General features: G+C 37.9%; 1 protein-coding gene across 1 annotated transcript in view; it reads right to left on the bottom strand.

Moving 5' to 3' along the window:
• The window catches only part of LOC106878651 (uncharacterized), a 70,927-nt gene that overhangs the window by 36,282 nt on the left and 13,450 nt on the right, over positions 1–21,195 (bottom strand). The window lies entirely within an intron of this gene.

The raw sequence follows: 21,195 nt of genomic DNA, 5'->3' as shown, positions 1-21,195 counted from the left end.
GACCAAAAGTCTGCATGGAAGGAGTTAACCAGGGTATAAACAGTAACAACTAATATAGATTTTTAGCTATTACATGGGTCTCTTTGTGATTACTTAACTTGCTAAAAATAGCAGCCAAATGTCAAATCAAACCTTACCATTTGCAGATATAGAAGCAGTTGTGGCTATACAAAAAAATGACCAAGTTTGGCTGTGTGGTAAAAAGTTTGCTTCCCAACCATGTGGTTCTGGGTTCAGTTCCATTGCGCAGCACCTTGGGCAAATATTTTCTACCATAGCCTTGGGCAAACAGAAACTGAAAGCAGCCCATTATGTGTGTGCGTGTGTGTTTATCCCCCACCACCATTTGATAACCAGTGTTGGTGTGTTTATATCCCTGTAACTTAACAGTTCAGCAAAAGTGACTGATAGAATAAGTATGAGGCTTAAAGGAAAAAAAAAATACTGGGTCGATTCATTCAACTAAAAATTCTTCAAGGCAGAGCCCTAGGCTAATGACTGAAACAAGTAAAAGATAAAAGATTACTGGAATGCAGCTGATCATAGATTTGTTTGACCAGAACTGGACTGGGGTTAAACACCACTACTAATAACAATAACAACAAAGCTTCACAAAGCAAAATCTGAGCTTCAGTGTGTTTTACTGCTTTGATCTCTTATCAGAAGATTCAATGTCAGTTCAGGTGAGTAAAAAGTTATCTGCTCCTGGAGTAAAACCAGGTATTAAGACTGGTATAATCTTTTCCGTGCCAGACAAAATGCTTGGCAGCATTTCTTCTGTCTCTTTTACGTTCCGAGTTTAGCTTCACTTTTCATTCTTTTAAGGTCAATAAAATAATTATTGGTTAGGAAAAGGGGTTAAAGTAATGAACTTGCCTTTATCCTTTAAAACTGCTGGCCTTGTGCAGAATTTGAAAGCATTAAGGCAACCAACTGGCAGAATCATTAGCCCATTGCACAAAATAGCTAGTGGCAATTTTTTCTGGCTCTTTAACCCTTTCACTACCAACCCCGCTGAAACCGGCTCTGCCTCTGAGTATAAATGTCTTGTTTTCATAAACTTTGAATTAAAATCTTCCACCAAACCTTAGTCACAATTTATGTTCCTAACACTAGCTGAGTAATAACTAAATTATATTACTAAATTCTTTGTTATATTTAAAGTAATTGAAAGAAACACAGAGCATCACAAAATAAATACGGTAACGAAAGGGTTAAGGTGACAAGCTGGCAGAACGGTTAGCACGGTGGGCAAAATGCTGAGTGGCATTTCATCTGTCTTTGCATTCTGAGTTCAGATTCCGCCGAGGTTGACTTTGCTTTTCATCCTTTCAGGATTAATAAAACAAGTACCAGTTGAGAACTAGGGTTGATATAATTGACTTACTCCCCACTCCTGAAATTGCTGGCCTTCTGCCAAAATTTTAAACCATTATTTTCTGGCTCTTTATGTTATGAGTTCAAATGCAATCTTGTCCGCTACTGGGTGATTCCACCAGTGCTGGTGACACAAAACAACACCCAGTACATGCTATAAAGTGATTGGTGTTAGGAAGGGCATCCAACCGTAAAAATTTTACCAAAACAGACAGTTTGGAGCTCAACACAGTCCTCTGCTTTGTCAGATCCTTTCAAACTGTTCAAGCCATGGCAGCATAGAATATGGAAGCTAAATGATGATGATGATTATTTTAACACATAAAAACTACCAAACAAGTGGATATGTTGCTTGCAGATGCAAACATAATATCGCTATCACCCAAAGAGTGCTCCCAAAGTTGACATTGTCTTTCATCAATACAGGGTCAATAAAATAAGGTAACAATTGAGCAGTGGGACTGATGTAATCAGCTTCCCACTCACTTTGAAAGTGCTGGCCTTGTACCAGAATTAAAAAGAAATATTAACACTGGCAGAAATCGTAGCATGCCGAATAAAATGTCTGGTGCTGTTTAGATATAAATACAACTAGATGCAGGTATGGCTGTGTGGTATAACATTCACTTAGTAACCACATTGTTTCAGGTTCCATCACACTGTGTGTCACCATGGGTAAGTGTATTTTGCTATGACTTTGGGTTGACCAAAGCCTTGGGAGTGAAATATGGAAGCTCATTGTGTACCCCTCTCTTTCTATATATATGTATGTGTGTTTATTTCCCCAAGTCTTCACACTGACACATTGTTTCGGTGACAGCAATGTCATGTTCACATTTGCAAACAGTATATCCTCTTGTTTTATAGTTTCTATGTGTGAAAATGATGATGATCATCATCATTTAGCTTCCATATTCCATGCTGGCATGGGTTGGAGAGTTTGAAAGAATCCAACAAAGCAGAAGACTGTGTTGAGCTCCAACATCTGTCTTAGCCTGGTTTCTATGGTCGGATGCTCTTCCTAACACCAACCACTTTACAAAGTGTACTGGGTGCTGTTTTGTGTCACCAGCACTGGTGGGATCACCCAGAAGCTCACAAGATAAGACTCCTTGATTGAGTGGAGTGTAGTATTGAGTGAGGTGGCTTATGCCAGGTGTTGAGAAGCAAGAGTATGATAAAGGAATAAAAATACCTTTCTTGAAAAACAGGCAAAAGTTGGTGGTAGGAAGAATAAGTAGCCACAAAATGCTGCTTTTAAGTCTCACCCAAGCCAGACTAGCACAGGAAAAGTGAACGTAAAACAGTGATCATCTTAAAGAGGCCATTTTATCCTTCATCCTTCTGGGTTTGGTAAAATAAATATTGAGAGTTGATACAGTGGATTATACCTACCACCTCTGCCAGTTCATTTTGGGAGTAGGGTTAGCTTGATTACTCCACCCTTAGTGAAGTTCGCTCTAGTAAAGTTATTCAACCTAGGTCTCCTGTCAGGATATTAACTTCTCACCAGTCTTAGAGTCCCTGAAATGGTCCATGGCCACACCTTCATTGACCAACCTGACGATTAAAGACATTTGAGCCATATTTAGACTTCAGTGGTGGACTGAATATATTTCCTGATTCAACACCTCCACTGGGGATGTTGTATACTTTTAGCAGATTCCCACTCTGTTGTAAGCATTCAGGTCAAATTTCTGGCTGGAAGATAACATCTTCCTTCCTTCCTTCCCTCCCTTCCACCCACCACACTTGGAGACTCTGCAAATGGTCTGGCTAAAAGAAAAACAAAAAAAGAATAACTATCTGGGACTACGCCGTCCAATGTATCCTTGTAAAGTTTCATTTGAAGGAGATTTGGCAGCTATTTCTAGCAGTTCAAACAATCATGTAAATTCTCTCATTCACTTTTACTTGTGTGCTGTAATAAGCCCCAGCAAAAGTCAATGATTGTTTAGCTCAGTCCATCTAGATGTAAATGGGTACCATAGTTAGGAAGTAGAATTGCTGTATTATTATTTTAGTGCCATAGTGAGAGATGAGTGATAGATTTATCTCCTGGATAGGGCCACAGTCTACCACAGGTAATGTCTTGCTATCTATTCCTGTCAGATGAACTGAAGACGTAACATAAAAATTAACTGCAGATTTCAACTCTTTACAAGTAGCTCACCCAACACTCTATAGCAAGAGTTGGAAGCAGTAGCTGGGTCATTTAGGTGTTCTCTGGATCTTGGTCCTTTTCTAAGAATTTTTCCAATTTTATGTATTTGTAGGCTATTGAAGCAGTTGCTGGCTTTTAGACTTTTGTTCTGGGTATGAATTTAAATTGAGTCCAGTAGTGGGTCTCTTGTTGAGGATTTTGAGGAGTGTGGAACCACCTCTTAACTACTGTTGTTACCATGTCTACTCTGACTTGGACAAGTAGCACCTGTTAGGGCCCTAACTATGGGTTATGAATAGTATATAACCATCTGAGCTAGGATAGGTTGAAATCATGGATTGCAGCATGGTGGATGTGAACTGTTTTGGCAGATGAACTAATATCATTTGACAGATAGCTAATATCACTTTGATGCTGAGCAAGTGAACAGACAACAAACTGTCAACTGCCAGGATCAACCAGTTCAGTTACCAAACTACCACTATCAACTGTAGTTGTGAGGTGTACAAAGGAGAAATTTCAGCTAGTGAAAAAATAATGTAACTAAAACCCAAGGTAGAGGTTTATAACACATCTCTTGATCAAGGGCAGCTGGCATGGAGGAGTTGCATTGATCCAGGCAAGGCAGTTCAACCAGATGATGCTGATCGAGTGAGAACTCGTTTAATTTTAAGTAATGGAAATGGGAGGGACAAGTAGGGATATTTTTACGTCTACGATATAATACATGTGGGCTACTGGCAAATGTGAGAAATGATCAGATGTTGGCAATTTCAGAAAGAAGCCATTTATCTCTGTACTACAAAATCAAGTGTCCAAACCGTTGTAAACAAGCCAACAAGGGGAGCTTCTATTTAGTTGCTCAATCAGCTAAAGCTTCTGACATCAAACCATCATGTCTTACAAAACAGTAAGTGGCATTAGATCATGTAATCTTAGATACAATATGGTTGGAAGAAAAAAAACGTTCTGCTAGCCTAAGTTTGAGTTCTCCCAAGAGTATCACAGCTAGGGTCCATAATAGAATTTGGACCAGAGATTTATTCTAACATCTCTTGTATTATACCCCACCCCCATACCAAAGTGAAGTTCAATATGAAAAGGCTACTAGTTGAAAAGCAAGGAAGGATTAAGTGCTCCCTCCAACCTTAAACACACACACACAAAAAAAAGTGATATGTAGTCCAATTTAGGAATACATACAGATAACTGAGAATGATTTGGTTTTGGCTGCTGCACTCCTTATATAACAAAACACAAACATATACAAAGACATGTATATATATATATATATATATAGTATGCACACACATAGACATCTTAAAAGTAAGTAGACACCTCTCATTATATTGTTTCATCTGTACAAATGCCACTCATTAGTACAATGCTCAAGTGAGCTAAAACCACTAAAAACTGCACAAGGCATGTCTACTAAATACTAGATGAAGTATTTAAATGCCTCAAATTACATTATTTTGCTTCTAGAAATAAATCTTTCAAAACTTATTCTGTCTGAGATGTCTGTGTATGTGAATATATATATATATACACACATATATATGTAATAATCAAAAACAGGAGTAGAGTAAAATATGCTTCAAAGAAAATATGTAAATGTTTAACCCTTTAACATTTAAACTACTCGTATCTGGCCAAAATATTCTGTTTTATATTCAAACTGGTCAGATCTGGCCTCTCACATCAACCCTACAATAACATTCTAAAAATTAACAGTTTCTCATAGCTACAAGATAATGTACGATTAATTCTAAACAATGTGAATAAATAAGCATTATATTTGACAGAGGAATCTGAAAGCTAAAGGGTTAAACAAGTTATTTTGAAGAAATAAATTATTAATCTAAAATTTACTTATTTTTTTTAGTTTGAAAATATAAGAAAACAAAACATTGGGGTTAAATAAAACCTAATGATGTGGAGGTACTTGGCCTGGTGGTTCAGCTGTTGGATTCTACATTGTAAAATTGAGGGTTCAATTCCTGTACTAGACAACATTTTTCCCCTTCCTTCATTCAGTCTACTCAGCTGAAAATGAGTCGCATCTGCATCTGATATCGAGTCATGCCACGTAGATTATAAGCTGGAAAATCTTGCAAATGCAAGACGATAAGGGGTTGTTGATGGGTGTGGCACATAGGATCATGATGTGATGAATTTCAGCAGGGACAGTTTTGCTACAACTAGTTGAATCTATGCATATGTGTGTGTACATTCATCTAACATTGATTTTTTTTTCCCTCATGCTAACAAAGATTTGGATGGTGACTTTTGAGACAAGATTTCACAGCTGGATGCTCTTCCTGCCACCAACTCTTACCATTTTTCAAATAAAAGATATCTTTAGTCGACAGGTCTTTGACAGAGTAGAGTGGTCATAATGTCAACATCAGTACCAGTTTGCTCAAGCAGTGATGGGCATGGAAAAAAATAAAACACCGACATATACTTCTGTGCATGCACACACACTTACGAAGGCTGCCACTAGTTTCCATTTACCAAATTCCCTTGCATGACAGTCATCTGCCTGGGACCATAGTAGAAGAAACTTACTAAAGATACTGTGTGGTAGGACTGAACCTTAAACTACGTAGTTGCAAAACAAACTTTTTAACGACCATACCTGCACCTAGCATAATACACACATACCTGTGCACCCATGTTAATACTTAACTCATTAACGATCATATTCCTAATGAAATACCCAACATCATGCATTTCAAATGATTTTGAAAACGAAGAAAAGTTTAGAGGGATTTTGTAAAATACCTCACTTCTTTATTTGCTGATTGTCGTTTCACCCTGGTTCAATCCTAACTGAGGAGACCAATGACGAAAAATATTTCGACCATGGCCATCCTATCTTTTGTCAAAAAAAAGTCGACAAAAATAGTTCTCAATAGGCGCAGGAGTGGCTGTGTGTTAAGTAGCTTGCTTACCAACCACATGGTTCTGGGTTCATTCCCACTGCGTGGCACCTTGGGCAAGCGTCTTCTACTATAGCCTCGGGCTGACCAAAGCCTTGTGAGTGGATTTGGTAGACAGAAACTGAAAGAAGCCCGTCGTATATATGTATATGTATGTGTGTGTATGTTTGTGTCTGCGTTTGTGCCCCCACATCGCTTGACAACCGATGCTGGTGTGTTTACGTCCCCGTAACCTAGTGGTTCGGCAAAAGAGACCGATAGAATAAGTACTAGGCTTCCAAAGAATAAGTCCTGGGGTTGATTTGCTCAACTAAAGGCGGTGCTCCAGCATGGCCGTAGTCAAATGACTGAATCAAGTAAGAGTAATGATTTTGACTTTGTGACACTTCACATGAAAAGTTTTTTTTTTTTAATGTTTTAAGTTGTTTTTTAATTTAATCAGCAGATTTGAAACCAGATTTGATAAGTCCTAATATACAAAACTCTCAGCCCTTGAGTTACTTTCTAATTCCTGCTGATTAGATAAAATAATATTTAGCACAAAGGAATAAGGATTTTAAATCTAGACTTTGCTAACCATATTGAGGAGGGAAGTTACAGAAAAGGGAGACCCAGGAAGACATGGGATGAAGTAGTGAAGGCTGATCTCAAAATGCTAAGCTTTATGGAGTTGACAGAAGATTTTGTGATATGTGGTGCATTGCCGTACCCCAACACAATTGAGATCCTTAAACCAAGGTGCCATGTAAAAAAGCACTGGTTCCACGTAAAAAGCAATCAGTACAGTCTGTAAAGTCGTTGGTGTCAGGAAGGGCATCCAACTGTAGAAACCAAGCCAAAAACAGACTATGGAACCTGGTGCAACAACTAGCCTTGCCAGTGCCTGTCTAGCTGTCCAACCAATCCATACCATCATAGAAAAAAAAGACATTAAATATTCATAACGACGATACTAATTGGGAATTGTGTGGAATAAACAATTACAATTGTACTCTTTTTCATTGGGAAATCCAGAGTTAGCTTAGAAAGATTTTGTGTAAAATTCCAGAGTATATTAGAAAGACATAATAAAGACTGGAGAGTTATACAACTTCAATTAAAATTTTCCAACATATAAAATTCCAATACGTGTGTCTCAGGGTCCTCAGATGGTTCTGTGCATCTAATTAATTCATGTTAAATCAATTATAATACCAATTCCTATCCAAAGACTGACATTCTTATACAACTTTTTTTCAAGGTGTTCCCAATACAGGTGAATAAATATGCATCATCATCATCAACACTTAATGTCTATTTTCCATGCTGGCATGGGTTGGATGGCTTGACAGGAACTAGTAAGGCCAGATACTGTACCGGGTTCCACTGTCTTTCAGATTAGTTTCTATAGCTGGTTGTGTTTTCTAATGCCAACCACTTTATTGGGTGCTTCTCACATGGCACACACATATATCATGAACATCATTTAACGTCTGCCTTCCATGCTAGCATGGGTTGGAAGAATTGACTGAAGACTGGCAAGGCTCCAATCTGATTTGGCAGAGTTTCTACAGCTGGATGCCCTTCCTAACACCAACCTCTCTGAGAGTGTATTGGGTGCCTTTACGTGCCACCGGCACAAAGGCCAGTCGGGCAGTACTGGCAACAGCCATGCTCAAAATGGTGTATTTTACGTGCCACCTGCACAGGAGCCAGTCCAGCGGCACTGGCAACGACCTCGCTCGAATGCTTTTTCACGTGCCACCGGCACAAGTGCCAGTAAGGCGATGCTGATATATATATATATATATATATATATATCATCATCGTTTAACATCTGCTTTCCCTGCAGGCATGTGTTGGACGGCTTGGCAGGAGCCAGCCAGATAGAAGACTACCCCCAAGCAACTGTGTTTTGGCAGAGTTTTTACAGCTGGATGTTCCTCCTAACACCAACCACTCTGCATATGTTTATATATACATATACATACTTGTGTGTTTTGAGGTCTATTTTCCTGTTTGTATTACCAAGACTGTATGTTTTAAGCTAAATATGAAAAAAAGTTTATTATTATTATTTACCTCATGTAAATTATGGAAAAACTTATTTTTCATCCTGCTCAAGTATTAACTATTTTATTACTATATTTCTGGTGAAATCACTGTTTTTGTTTCAAGTAATTTCGAAAATCTTGAAGAATTTAGAATAACTAATTATTAAACTGGTATTTGTAACATTAGTTAACATGGAATTTCAATGGTTTAAACTTTTGATCACTTTACAAGTCAAGAAGTTTTTTTTTTCTTTATCATAGAACCAAGGGTAGTCTTAGACAGGTTGGCATAAAAAGCATAAATATGGGATTTTCTAATTTTAAGTCTTTAAAAATCTGTGGGAACCAGTTTTTAAATCACATTTTTCTCAGTCTTTTTTTCTTTCTTATAACGTGGAATTGGATATGATTTTTAGCAGGTCAAGCACACCTTGAAGATGCTCTCTGGTTTGTGTTCTTGGATAAAAGTAATTAGTATAATGTACTGCTAGTCTCCTCAGAAACAAAACTAGCTCAACTAGACAATCATATTTCTTACAGCAACAGGGGAAAAGAATGACTATAACTTGATGTTTGTTCATTTTTTATGCTCATTTCTCCACCAAAGCATGTCAGATAAATATATTATTGAAGCATTGTTTTACAGTGCTGAATGCTAACCTTAATTTGTTTTCAAGTAAGGAATCTTTTTACTCCACACATTTCAGAAAGCATAAAGTCAATGAATGACTTGTTGACAGAGGAAATTGAAGTCACCACTTGTAGTTCAGCTATTTTCAGAGAAGCCCAGAATGTAAGCAAATATACACACACAAATATATATGAAAAGCTTCTTTCAATTTCTATTTGAAATCCATTTCCACGGCTTTTGTCAACAAGGAGTTCAAGGTGCCATGCAGTGGGAAAGAACTCTAAATCACATAGCTGTTAAGTAAACTTCTTAACCACATAACCATGCTTGGAATATTGTTCATAAAAGACCGTTTCTTTTGGAGATTTCTTGCTATGTTTATATCTATCACTGATATACAATGAAAATTAGTATATTATGTACATATATAATGAGTTTCTGCAGTTTACCTTCACTAAATTTCCAGATTGGAATAGTAAATTAGGGATCTGCAATAATATTTTAAGGGCCCTGAAAAATTTTTGCTTCAGATGTATATATTGGTATTAAAAGAAACAGCGAGGTTTCTTTTTCTAACATTTTACTTAGTTCAGCCTACACAAGTTAATGTGTGAATAGCAAATAGGAATTTTGAAAGATGTTTCTACAAAACTAGTTTTCAAACAGTGAATGGCTAAGGAGGTCCACCAGAATAAAATAGAAATCAAAGGGGTTCAAAGATAAAAAATGGTTGAGAACCTCCTCACCAGACTGAGATAGTACAAGGACATGACAAGGGATTAAGTTAAATCTCAGCATGTAACGCTACTAAAGAATGGATAGAATAAAGGACAAAGATTCTTCCAGAATCACATAGACTCATAGGTGCAGTTTCCTGCTTTGTGTGGTGTATTTATTTCCAACTGGATGGGATGCCAGTTCGCCGCAGGATTATTCACTTTTGCTGGGACTGGAGCAATGTGATATGGAGTGATTTGCTTTAGAACACAACACGTCACCCAGCTGAAGAATCGAAACCATAATCTTACAATCCTGAGACCAATACCTTAATCACTAAGCTATGCGCCTCCACTTAAGAATGAGATAATAAAAATTCTGATAATGGTATCAGTCTCACTGAGCAGTACCCAGGGCAACCAAAGCTTTATGAGTGAATTGGGTAGATGGAAACTGAAAGACACTTGTCATGTGTGTGTGTGTGTACATACAATAGTTTGTATACATTTGTGCTCAATGAAAGTCACTCAACACTACAAGTAGTGCTGTTGTTACTTTGTAGATTTGAACACATGTGGAAATAAGAGACTCGCAACAGGAAGAGAATCTGGCTGTAAAACAATGCCCTAATCATATCTGTTGAGGCAAGTGAAATCAAAATCGAACTAAATTTGTAGACTGGCACCCATGACAACGTCTTCATTGAACACTAAACTTGGCTTGCGAAGGCCTGTTGGAGCAAGCGAAAGCGAAATCATGATGGCACCAGTACCAGTAAATCACTAAGAGCACCGTCTGAGCGTGATCGTTGCCAGAGCACCAACTGTCTGGCTTTCGTGCTGGTGGCACGTAAATAGCACCATTTGAGCGTGAAAAGACATTCGAGCGAGTTCATTGCCAGTACCGCTGGACTGGTTCCTGTGCAGATGGCATGTAAAATACATCATTTCGAGCATGGCCGTTGCCAGTACCTCCTGACTGGCCTTCGTCCCAGTGGCACGTAAAAGCACCCACTACACTCTCGGAGTGGTTGGCGTTAGGAAGGGCATCCAGCTGTAGAAACTCTGCCAAATCAGATTGGAGCCTGGTGTAGCCATCTGGTTTCACCAGCCCTCAGTCAAATCGTCCAACCCATGCTAGCATGGAAAGCGGACGTTAAACGATGATGATTATGATGATATATATATATATATATATATATATATATGGAGCAAATAATTCATGAGAAAAAAATGATTCACGAAAATAATAATTTGCGAAGACATTGACTCTGTTATTATCTAGTGTAACAATTTAAAAATGATAATAACAGAATCAATAATATAGGCGATTTAAATAAGAGTTTTGACTGTTATTTCCAGCAGGTAGACATACTTACTATGTCCTTTGATTAATTTTAATCCTTCAGCTATATATATATATATATATATATATATATATATATATATAGTTCACAGATGAGATCCAGAGATTCTCTGTATAGAAGACAGTAGTGTTCAAAAGATTCAAACTTAGACTCTGATGTCTCGACAGGGGATCATGTCGAGCAGGTGTAGAGGCAATTACGTGGATAAACAAATTAGATGCATTAAATATATTAAACATTAAATACAAAATATGTATACATGCAGAACGAGAGAAAGCAAATGATGGAAACTTTCAAGAGATGAATTTTTAAGTATAAATATATAGATTTTTATATTAATTGGTCCAACTTACACAGAATACAAATGACAGAATTAAAGGGATGTTACTTCTACTCTGTGTAAGTTGGACTTATCTATATATTTATATATAAAAATTCATCACCTGAAAGTTTCCACCTTTTGCATGTATACATACTTTTGTTTTATGTACATAATTGCCTCTCTCTCTGTATATATATATATATATCCTTCTGGAATCGTATAGACTCATATAGCTGGTTTCTTGGTTTCTGTGGTGTATACATTCCTCCCAATTCTTGGACAGGATGCCAGCTTACTCATTTTCACCAGCTGAGTGGACTAGAGCAACATGAAATGAAATGTTTTGTGCAGGAACACATCACGTCACCTAGGTCAGGAATCAAAACCACTATCTTATGATCATGAGACCCACACCCTATATATATATATATATATATATCATTTAGGCATTGCAAGGCTAATAATCTAATGTAGAACTCAATATATGTGTGTTTCAGAACAAAGTGTTAGAAAAGTATAGAGCGGTAAAAGCAAAGAGAGATGACAAAGGAATAAACTTCATTAGCTTACAGCTGTTTCCATGAGATCACTGCAACTTACAGCAAAGACAGCTGTAAGCTAATGAAGTTCATAATAGTATTTTTCCTTTGTCATCTTTCTTTCTTAAGCGTGTGTCTAACTCATTCTAGCATGGAAGAAATGGATGTAAAATGAATGAGTGATATGTTTGTTGTACAGCAAATCCATCAAAGCCATGCCAGCATAAAGAGACATTAAATGTCAATGAAGAACGATACTAATGTTTTTGACATAGGCCCAAGGCCAGAAATTTGGGGGAAGTGTTAGTAGTTGAAATCAATTTAGTGCTTAACTGGTACTTTACTTCATGAACCCCAGAAGAGTGAAATGCCAAGTTAACATTGGTAGGATTTGAATTAAGAATATAAAAGAGCTCGAATAAACAGAACACTGCAAATCATGCTGTCTGCGGCACTGATGATTCAGTCAATCCATAATAATAATAATGGGCTGAAATTTTGGAACAAAGTCAGCAATTTTGGGGAAGGGGCTAGATTGATTACATTGACCCCGGTGCTCAACTCGTACTCATTTTATAGACCCTAAGTTGACTCTGGCAAAATTTGAATTTAGAATATAATACCGGAATACAAACAATACTGCTATTCAAAGAGCTGGCCTTGTCACATTCTGTGTCATGTTTAATCTCCCTGAAAACTATGTCAAGGGTATGAGTGTCTGTTAAGTGCTCAGCCATTTTTGTGTTAATTTAACGAACAGGCTGTTCTGTTGATTGGGTCAACTGGAACCATCATTGTCATAGTTGACAGAGTGTCAGTTATCTGGCCCAAATATTCTACCAGTTTTATGTTGAAACCAGCCAGATCAAGACTCTCACACCTACTCTACAATGTTATTTTAAAAGTAAACAATCATATCATTGAAATCCCAAAGCTATAATATAATACCTGATCATTTCAAAGCAATATGAATAAGCATTATATTTGACACAGTAATCTGAATGTTAAAGAGTTAAGAAGACTCAAAAAAATTAATTCGTAACAATTTGTCTCTGTCATAATTGGAGATGGGTAAGTAGCAGAATAAATCTACAGACAAATGTATGAATAGTTAAAGTACCTTCATCATTATCATTGCTTCTAAACCAGTATTTGCCATGCTAACATGATTTGGATGAGACTTATTAAAGCACTATTCTAAACCTAGATACCCTACTTGCTGCCAAATCTTACCTGTTTTTCAAATAAGGTATTTCTATCCCACTGTGTGGCCCCATGGGCAAGTGTCTTCTTCTATAGCCTCAGGTCAACAAAAGCTTTATGGGTGGATTTGGTAAATGGAAACTGAAAGAAGCCTGTCACACACATCTATTTATTTGTGTCTTTGTTTGTCCACCACCACTGCTTGACAACTGCTGTTTGTTTGTTTATGTCCCTGTAACCTAGCAGTTTGGCAAAAGAGACAAATAGAGTAAGGCTTAAAAAGAAAAAAATATCTGGGGTCCAGCTTTGCCTTACTGGCACGTGAAAAAACATTCGAGTGAGGTTGTTGCCAGTGCCGCTGGACTGGCAACCGTGCAGGTGGAACGTAAAAAAACACCTTTTTGAGCGTGGCTGTTGCCAGTACCATGTGACTGGCCCTTGTGCTGGTGGCACATAAAAAGCACCCACTACACTCTCGGAGTAGTTGGTGTTAGGAAGGGCATCCAGCTGTAGAAACTCTGCCAGATCAGAGCCTGGTGCAACCTTCTGGTTCACCAGTCCTCAGTCAAATCATCCAGCCCATGCTAACATGGAAAGCGGACGTTAAACGATGATGATGAATTCGTTGGACTAAAAACTCTTCAAGGTGGTGTTCAAGCATGGCCGTAGTCTAATGACAGAAAAGAAGTAAAAGAAAGATATCATTATACACGCATGCAAAGTGTGCATATCTTTGTGGTTGTTCTCCCATCACTTAGCAGTTCAACAAAAGAAACTACAGAATAAGTACTGGAATTTATGTCTAACTAAAAAAACCTTCAAGGCTGTGCTCCAGTATGGCTACAGACCAATGACCGAAACAAGTGATAAATAAGAAGATAGTCTACAAATAACTTGCAGCTAAATCTGCCTCAAATTCCACCATCATCAAAAAAAAATAAATAAATGAAGGCCTGAGTGAGATGTGCCTGGGAAAACTGCCAGGATAGTCATGCTTGGAATGCCTTTGATCATGCGGCTGCTTGATCAGGGCCGAAATGCAGCTTAAAATCTAGATATGAAATGGGAAAAATCTGCATTGGCTTGATAAGCAATATATATATATGTATATATAAATTTCAGCAGATAATTTTGTTGCTGTAGCCTTGACAGTGTGTTGACAGATGCTGGAATTACAAACAGCAGAAAATTAAATGCAATAAACCAAATTGCCAAGCATGAGTTTTGGTATTAATGTTTATTTTATTTCATTCCATTTATCTTTTTTTATCTACGTTGTTGCGTGTGTGTCACTTGTGAAAGTTGAAATTCAACCAGATATAAATGACACATATGTCAAAATACAGGACGATTCAGAAGTCCAACATTCAGATGATATTTATTATACTTTTATTCACTTCAATCATTGCATGGTGGCCATGCTGGAGCACCACTTTGAAGGCTTTTTAGTCAAATGAATTGACTCTAGTAATTATTTTGTCTTTCTCTTATGTCTAACTGGCAAGTTAGTGATATAAACAAACCAACACCAGTTGTGATGCAGTGATAGAGGACGGGCTTCTTTCAGTTTCCATCTACCAAATCCACTCAAAAGACTTTGGTCAGCCCAGGGCTATAGTAGAAGACACCTGTCCAAAGTGTCATGTAGTGAACCTGAACCTGGAATAATGTAGCTGGGAAGCAATCTTCTTACCACACAGCCATGCCAGTGATAAAAACCTTATTCTGGTTTTCATAATTTTAAATAGATTCATATATATCACCATCGTTTTAACATCTGTTTTTCCATGCTTTCATGGGTCAGGTGGAGTTTACTGAGGCAGATTTCCCACTGCTAGTTGCCCTTTCTGTTGCTATCTCTCATCTGTTTCCAAACAAGGCAATGTTTCCCCATGGCCAGATATGCTCTCACAGAATATTGGAAATGAATGACACTGCTAGTATAACAGTGACAACCATACACACACTCACCTACAACAGGAGTGGCAGTGTGGTAAGTAGCTTGGAACCACATGATTCCAGGTTCAATCCCACTGCGTGGCACTTTGTGCAAGTGTCTTCTACTATAGCCTCGGGAACACCAAAGCCTAGTGAGTGGATTTGGTAGACGGAAACTAAAAGAAGCCTGTTATATATATATAGAAACGTATGTATGTGTATATGTTTGTGCGTCTGCGTTTGTCCCCATAACTTAGCGGTTCAACAAGAGACTGATAGAATAAATACTAGGCTTACAAAGTCCTGGGGTTGATTTGTTCGACTAAAGCTGGTGCTCCAGCATGGCCACAGTGAAATGACTGAAGCAAATAAAAATATACACAAATAGCATTCTTTCAGTATCTGTCTACCAAATCTATTCACAAGACTTTGGTTGGCCTGAAGCTATAGTAGAAGACACCTGCCCAAGGTGCCACACAGCGGGGCTGAACTTGGAACCATCCAAATGGGAAGCAAACTGCTTGCCACAAAGCCTTGCTTGTGTCTATAGCCATATAGGTGTCTGTGTGTGAAATAAACACACACACGTATCAATTAAGACATGAGATAATATTCATTTTCCTAAAAATGGCACCATGTAATAAATCAAATGCACCAGTTCAAAAGATATCGTCATTTTACATGTTCTCTCCATACAAATACAGGTTGTACAGTTCAACAGGATCTAACAGCTCAGAGTCCCACAACTTGCTTTAATATCTCAGTTTTGGTATGGTTTCTATGGCTAGATGCCCTTCCCAATGCCAGCTATTTCACAGAGTCTACTGGATGCTGCATCTTTTTATGGCATTAACACTAGTGAGGTCATCTAGTAACTTGCTGGGGTAAAGAAACCCCAAAACTAAGAGGATGGTGAGTTTAGGTAGTGTTGAGAAGTATGATCCTGGTACTTTGTTGGCTACGACAACAAAGGTTCCGGTTGATTTAACCAACAGAACAGCCTGCTCATGAAATTAACATGCAAGTGGCTGAGCACTCCACAGACATGTGTATCATTAATGTAGTTCTCGGGGAGACTCAGTGATAAATAGAATGTGACAAGGCTGGCTCTTTGAAATACAGATACAACCATTTTTTGCCAGCTGAGTGGATTGGAGAAAAGTGAAATGAAGTGTCTTGCTCAAGCACCAACATGCTGCCAGGAATCGAACTCATGACCTTACAATTGCAAGCCAAGTACCCTGACCACTAAACCACCTGCATTCACATAAGCTAGAGGTTCTCAACCATTTTTCATCAGTGGATCCCTTGATTACTATTTTATTCTGGTGGACCCCCAGAGCCATTCTATGTTTAAAAACTAGTTTTATACATAACTTCTTTCAAAATTCCTATTTTGTTTTTGACACATTCACTTGTGTAGGTTCATCATCATCATCATTATTGTTTAACATCTGCTTTCCATGCTAGCATGGGTTGGACGATTTGACTGAGGACTGGCGAACCAGATGGCTGCACCAGACTCCAATCTGATCTGGCAGAGTTTCTACAGCTGGATGACCTTCCTAATGCCAACCACTCCGAGAGTGTAGTGGATGCTTTTACGTGCCAGTCAGGCGGTACTGACAACGGCCACACTCAAAAAGGTGTTTTTTATGTGACATCTGCACAAGAGCCAGTCCAGCGGCACTGGCAATGACCTCGCTCGAATGTTTTGTTCACATGCCACCGGCACAAGTGCCAGTAAGGCGACGCTGGTAACGATCACGCTCAAATGGTGCTTTTTATGTGCCACCGGCATGGAAACCAGACCGCTGCTCTGGCAGTGATCCTGCTCAGATGGTACTATGTAAAACGTTACACAAAGAAATCTAGCTGTTTTCTTGCAATACATACATCAAAAGTAACATTTTTGCGGGGGGCCCTTAAAGTACTATTGTGGATCTCCAATTTACTATTTTATTGTGTGGATCCCCAGAAATCTTATACAGACCCTCAGGGGCCATATGGACCCCAGTTGAGAACCACTGATGTTAACAGTGTCCTTTGTTAATAGACATTCATGAAAGCATGTGGGGTTATTATCACAACTATTTGCACATCAAGAAGAGCAACTAGCCAGTGGAAAATCTGCCTTAAAAAGACTCATCTCACCCATGCAAGCATAAAAGGTAGACAGTAAAAGTGATGATGATAATGCCAACTGAACACTACTTCGATTGTTCATTGAGATGAAATTCACCGAAAGCATTTTGATGTAATCCAGGCCAAAGCACATGGTGGTGGTGTGTTAGTTATTCTTTCTGAGGCCAACCCTGACTAGCCATTTTTTTTTTTTCTTAGGCATTTGTGTACCTAGAATTCTATGATTCCACAACTGCTGATGATTTGCCAGACTTTTTCTTTGGGTGAGACACAAACACTATTTTGTATAACTGAACAGTTCCACTACAGACATACTCACTTGGCTGACATTGAGTTTCCCTTACTAGCATGGGTTAGCTGAATCATCATCATCATCATAACTGTTTAACGTCTGCCTTCCATGCAGGCATGGGTTGGACAGTCTGACAAGAGCTAACCAGGTGGAAGACTACCCCAGGCTACTGCGTCTGTTTTGGCAGGGTATTTACGGCTGGATGATCTTCCTAACATCAACCACTCAACAGTGGACCAAGTGCTTTTTATGTGGGACCAGCACAGGTAAGGTCAGTTTTGGTTTGGATTTTTACAGCTGGATGCCCTCTCCAGTGTTCGACTGGATGCATTTTACGGGGAACAGTGAACACATATTGAAATATTGTTTACAATCTGGATTCCCTTTCTGTTAGCTAACCCTTACCGGTTTTTCAACTAACAGAGATTTTAATCCCTTCATCAGCATTGCAAAGATGTGAAATAAAAAGCACCTTACCTGAAAACAAAAGTTGGCACCAGGAAGGATATTTGATCATAAAATACTACCTCAATGAGATTCGTCCAACACATGCCAGCATGGAAAACCCAAACATAGAAATTTTGATGGTGAAGATGATGCTTCTGCCAAGAGCTTGCCTGGTGAACTAGCAGAATCATAAGAACACTGGACAAATACCACGTGACACTGGTTCTGGGTCTGTGATCTGAGTTCAATTACGGCCAAGGTCACTCTGTGCCTTTCATCTTTCTAAGGTCGATAAACTAAAAGTATTCAAGTACTAACATCAATTCTCCCTCTCAGTATTGGTTGTTCTCTCTTTGGTTATTATCCTTTAAATGAGAATCTCAGTTGGTTCCCACACCCAGTAAAAGAGAAGGCTTAAGCTTGAGCTGGGAACTTACTGCCATGAAACTAGCTTTCTTCAGAAACCACCCCAAAAATTAAAACCAAAGAAACCTTTGTGGTCCAGAGGCAGACAAGGTGGATATGAGAGAGTTTGGTATGTGGTGCAGCACAGGACAGCTTATGGAATTTCTCCTTTAAACATAACCAACTATATTTTTTAAGATTATCATTACAATGCAAAGGATAAAGTATTTTGGTGTTCTTTAACCCCCGGTCAATTTGGAACAAACAGGTCTATGATCAATAACATGCTAATTGTAACTGTCACATCATCTTTTTAAGAGTATAAATGACTAATCAAATGTGTTATTTTTATATTAAAGATGGCAGGCTATGATTTATGAGAACTTACTGCTTATTTTTAGCAAGGTGACTTCTTTGGCTCCAATACTCTTTAGAAGAAGATAAATTGATGTACAACTACTGGTTGCTAAGCTTCACTTTACAGAAAGGGAACCATTTCACACCATAAGTGACCAAGTTTCCTTACCTGATAAATCTAAAAGCAATGAGGGAGCCTCAACACAGTTGTCCTGAAATTGTCTAACATAGCAGTCAAACCTCCCTCAAAGTCATCCTTATTACGTTAATAAAACAAGGAAAGGATATATCAGGTGATGTAGTCCTAGATACGTCTAAAAAGATGTGAAAGTCACAACTGGAATGCTGGACTGGTCACAGGTCTGCTCCACTAAGGACGAGTCGTGTCTAAACGTGTTGCCAGTAAAATGTCTAGTGCTGAGAAAGTACAGGGGGGATAAAGAAAAAGCAAAACATTTTCTTATGGGGTAGAAGTTATAGAAAGGAGACAAGTCCCAAACGAAACAATAAATGACCACAGAAGTAAAAACACACATGTACTAACATACATACACACACACACTTTAAAATCTTATATCAACATTAGATGAAAAATCCACGAATCTGAAATGTGTAAAGAGGTATGTTAACAATCAATGGACTACAACTACACAATTGCAAATAGACACACACAAAATATGCACACATATGCGTGCATGTGAATATATATACGTATATATATATGTGTGCACATACACACACATGCACTCTGACATAATAACATACGCACAAAAAATAAGATGATGTTTGGTTTTTATTTAAACGTTTTAATTATGACTTTTTTTTTCTTTCTCCTTCAATGCTTTTGTAAAGTGTTTCAAGATCGAGGGGGTAAGGGGGAGGAGGGGAAAGGGGGAGAGAGAGAAAAAACTCTGACATCTTCAAATACAGATGTTTATAGTCCAACTTTCACAATGCATTGACACATGAAATATGGTTCTTGTTGGGGGTTGGGTGTTCCTTTAACACACACACACACACACACACACCTTATCTCTCTTCACAACACTTGTGTGTGTGTGTGCGTGCGTGTGCGCATGCATGTGTATGTATCTATGTTTAAGCCTTGTATATGTGTGTGTGTGTGTGTGTGTGTGTGTATAAAAATGTTGTGCATTGTTAGGAATGGGTAATGCAGAGAGGTATAGTGACACAGAAAGAAAGATTAGATGGGGGGAAGAGCTCTATTGTAGTAGTGATAATGATGAGAATGGGAAGGAAGAAACTATATATATATTCATATATTCATAAATTCATATATATATATATATATGTTATACCATATTGATGAAGACAATCCATGGCGCTATGGGCTTCACAGAAAGGGTTCTTGTTTGAATTTTGTTTTTTGAAATGTCTCTTTATTTGTTTAGTTGGGTTTTCATTTTTTTTTATCCTCTTGTCAATAGGGGAAGAAAAAAAAAAAGCTTAATGTATTGATATATCGAATAGTTGTGCAGCCTGATTATCTGTGATGTAAGGGGAGTGGGGGAGCAGAGTGTGGGATGGGGCAAGAAGGAACAGACCAGTTAATAATTTGTCCAAATAGGTAGACGAGTGGTGGAGGAGGAGGGGAGGGGGGAAAAACAAGTTTAATGACCAAAGAGAGATTGACAAGACAGGTACATAATGACAGACAAATTTTCAACAGAAATGGGGGGAGGGGGAAAAAAAAAAAAAAAAAAAAAAAAAGGTTTCAGGGCTGAGGGTTTAGTTTTTGAAATTTGAGTCAAGGAGAGTGACTGGTAAACAAATAAATAGGCCAATCTATCGGATGAAAAACAATGGATACAGTTTGGAAGTTTCAATGTTGCTTGGTTTCTTTGTTTTATTTTGTTCTTTCAATTCATTTTCTTTTCGTCTTTGTGATGAGGAATTATTTGTTTGTTTGTTTGTTTGTTTGTTTCATATCTTTTTTTTTGTTTTTCTCGCTTTATTTCTTTCCATATTTTTGTTTGTTTGTTTGTTTTTTTGTTGTTTTTTTTTTCTTTTTGGCTTTTTATTTTTTTTCCTAGTTTCACAGAACACTTTGGCCATTTCAATGAGGCAGAAGAATAATGAAGATAGCGATAGGAAGAAAAAAAAAATGTTTTTTTTTAAAATTAAAAAGATTGTGAGAGATGGAGAGAAATACTTTGACAGAATGAGGCATGTTCACATCAAGCAAACCAAAAAAATACTCGCACATACATAACAAACAAGCTAAGAGAGATATCCATGAAAAATAATCCATTCGATTGAGTCACAACTAATCCCATAATCATCTAGAATGTAG

Source organism: Octopus bimaculoides, chromosome 24, assembly GCF_001194135.2.
Source record: "Octopus bimaculoides isolate UCB-OBI-ISO-001 chromosome 24, ASM119413v2, whole genome shotgun sequence".
Taxonomy (NCBI): Eukaryota; Metazoa; Mollusca; class Cephalopoda; order Octopoda; family Octopodidae; genus Octopus; species Octopus bimaculoides.
This window is presented reverse-complemented; position numbering and strand designations above follow the sequence as displayed.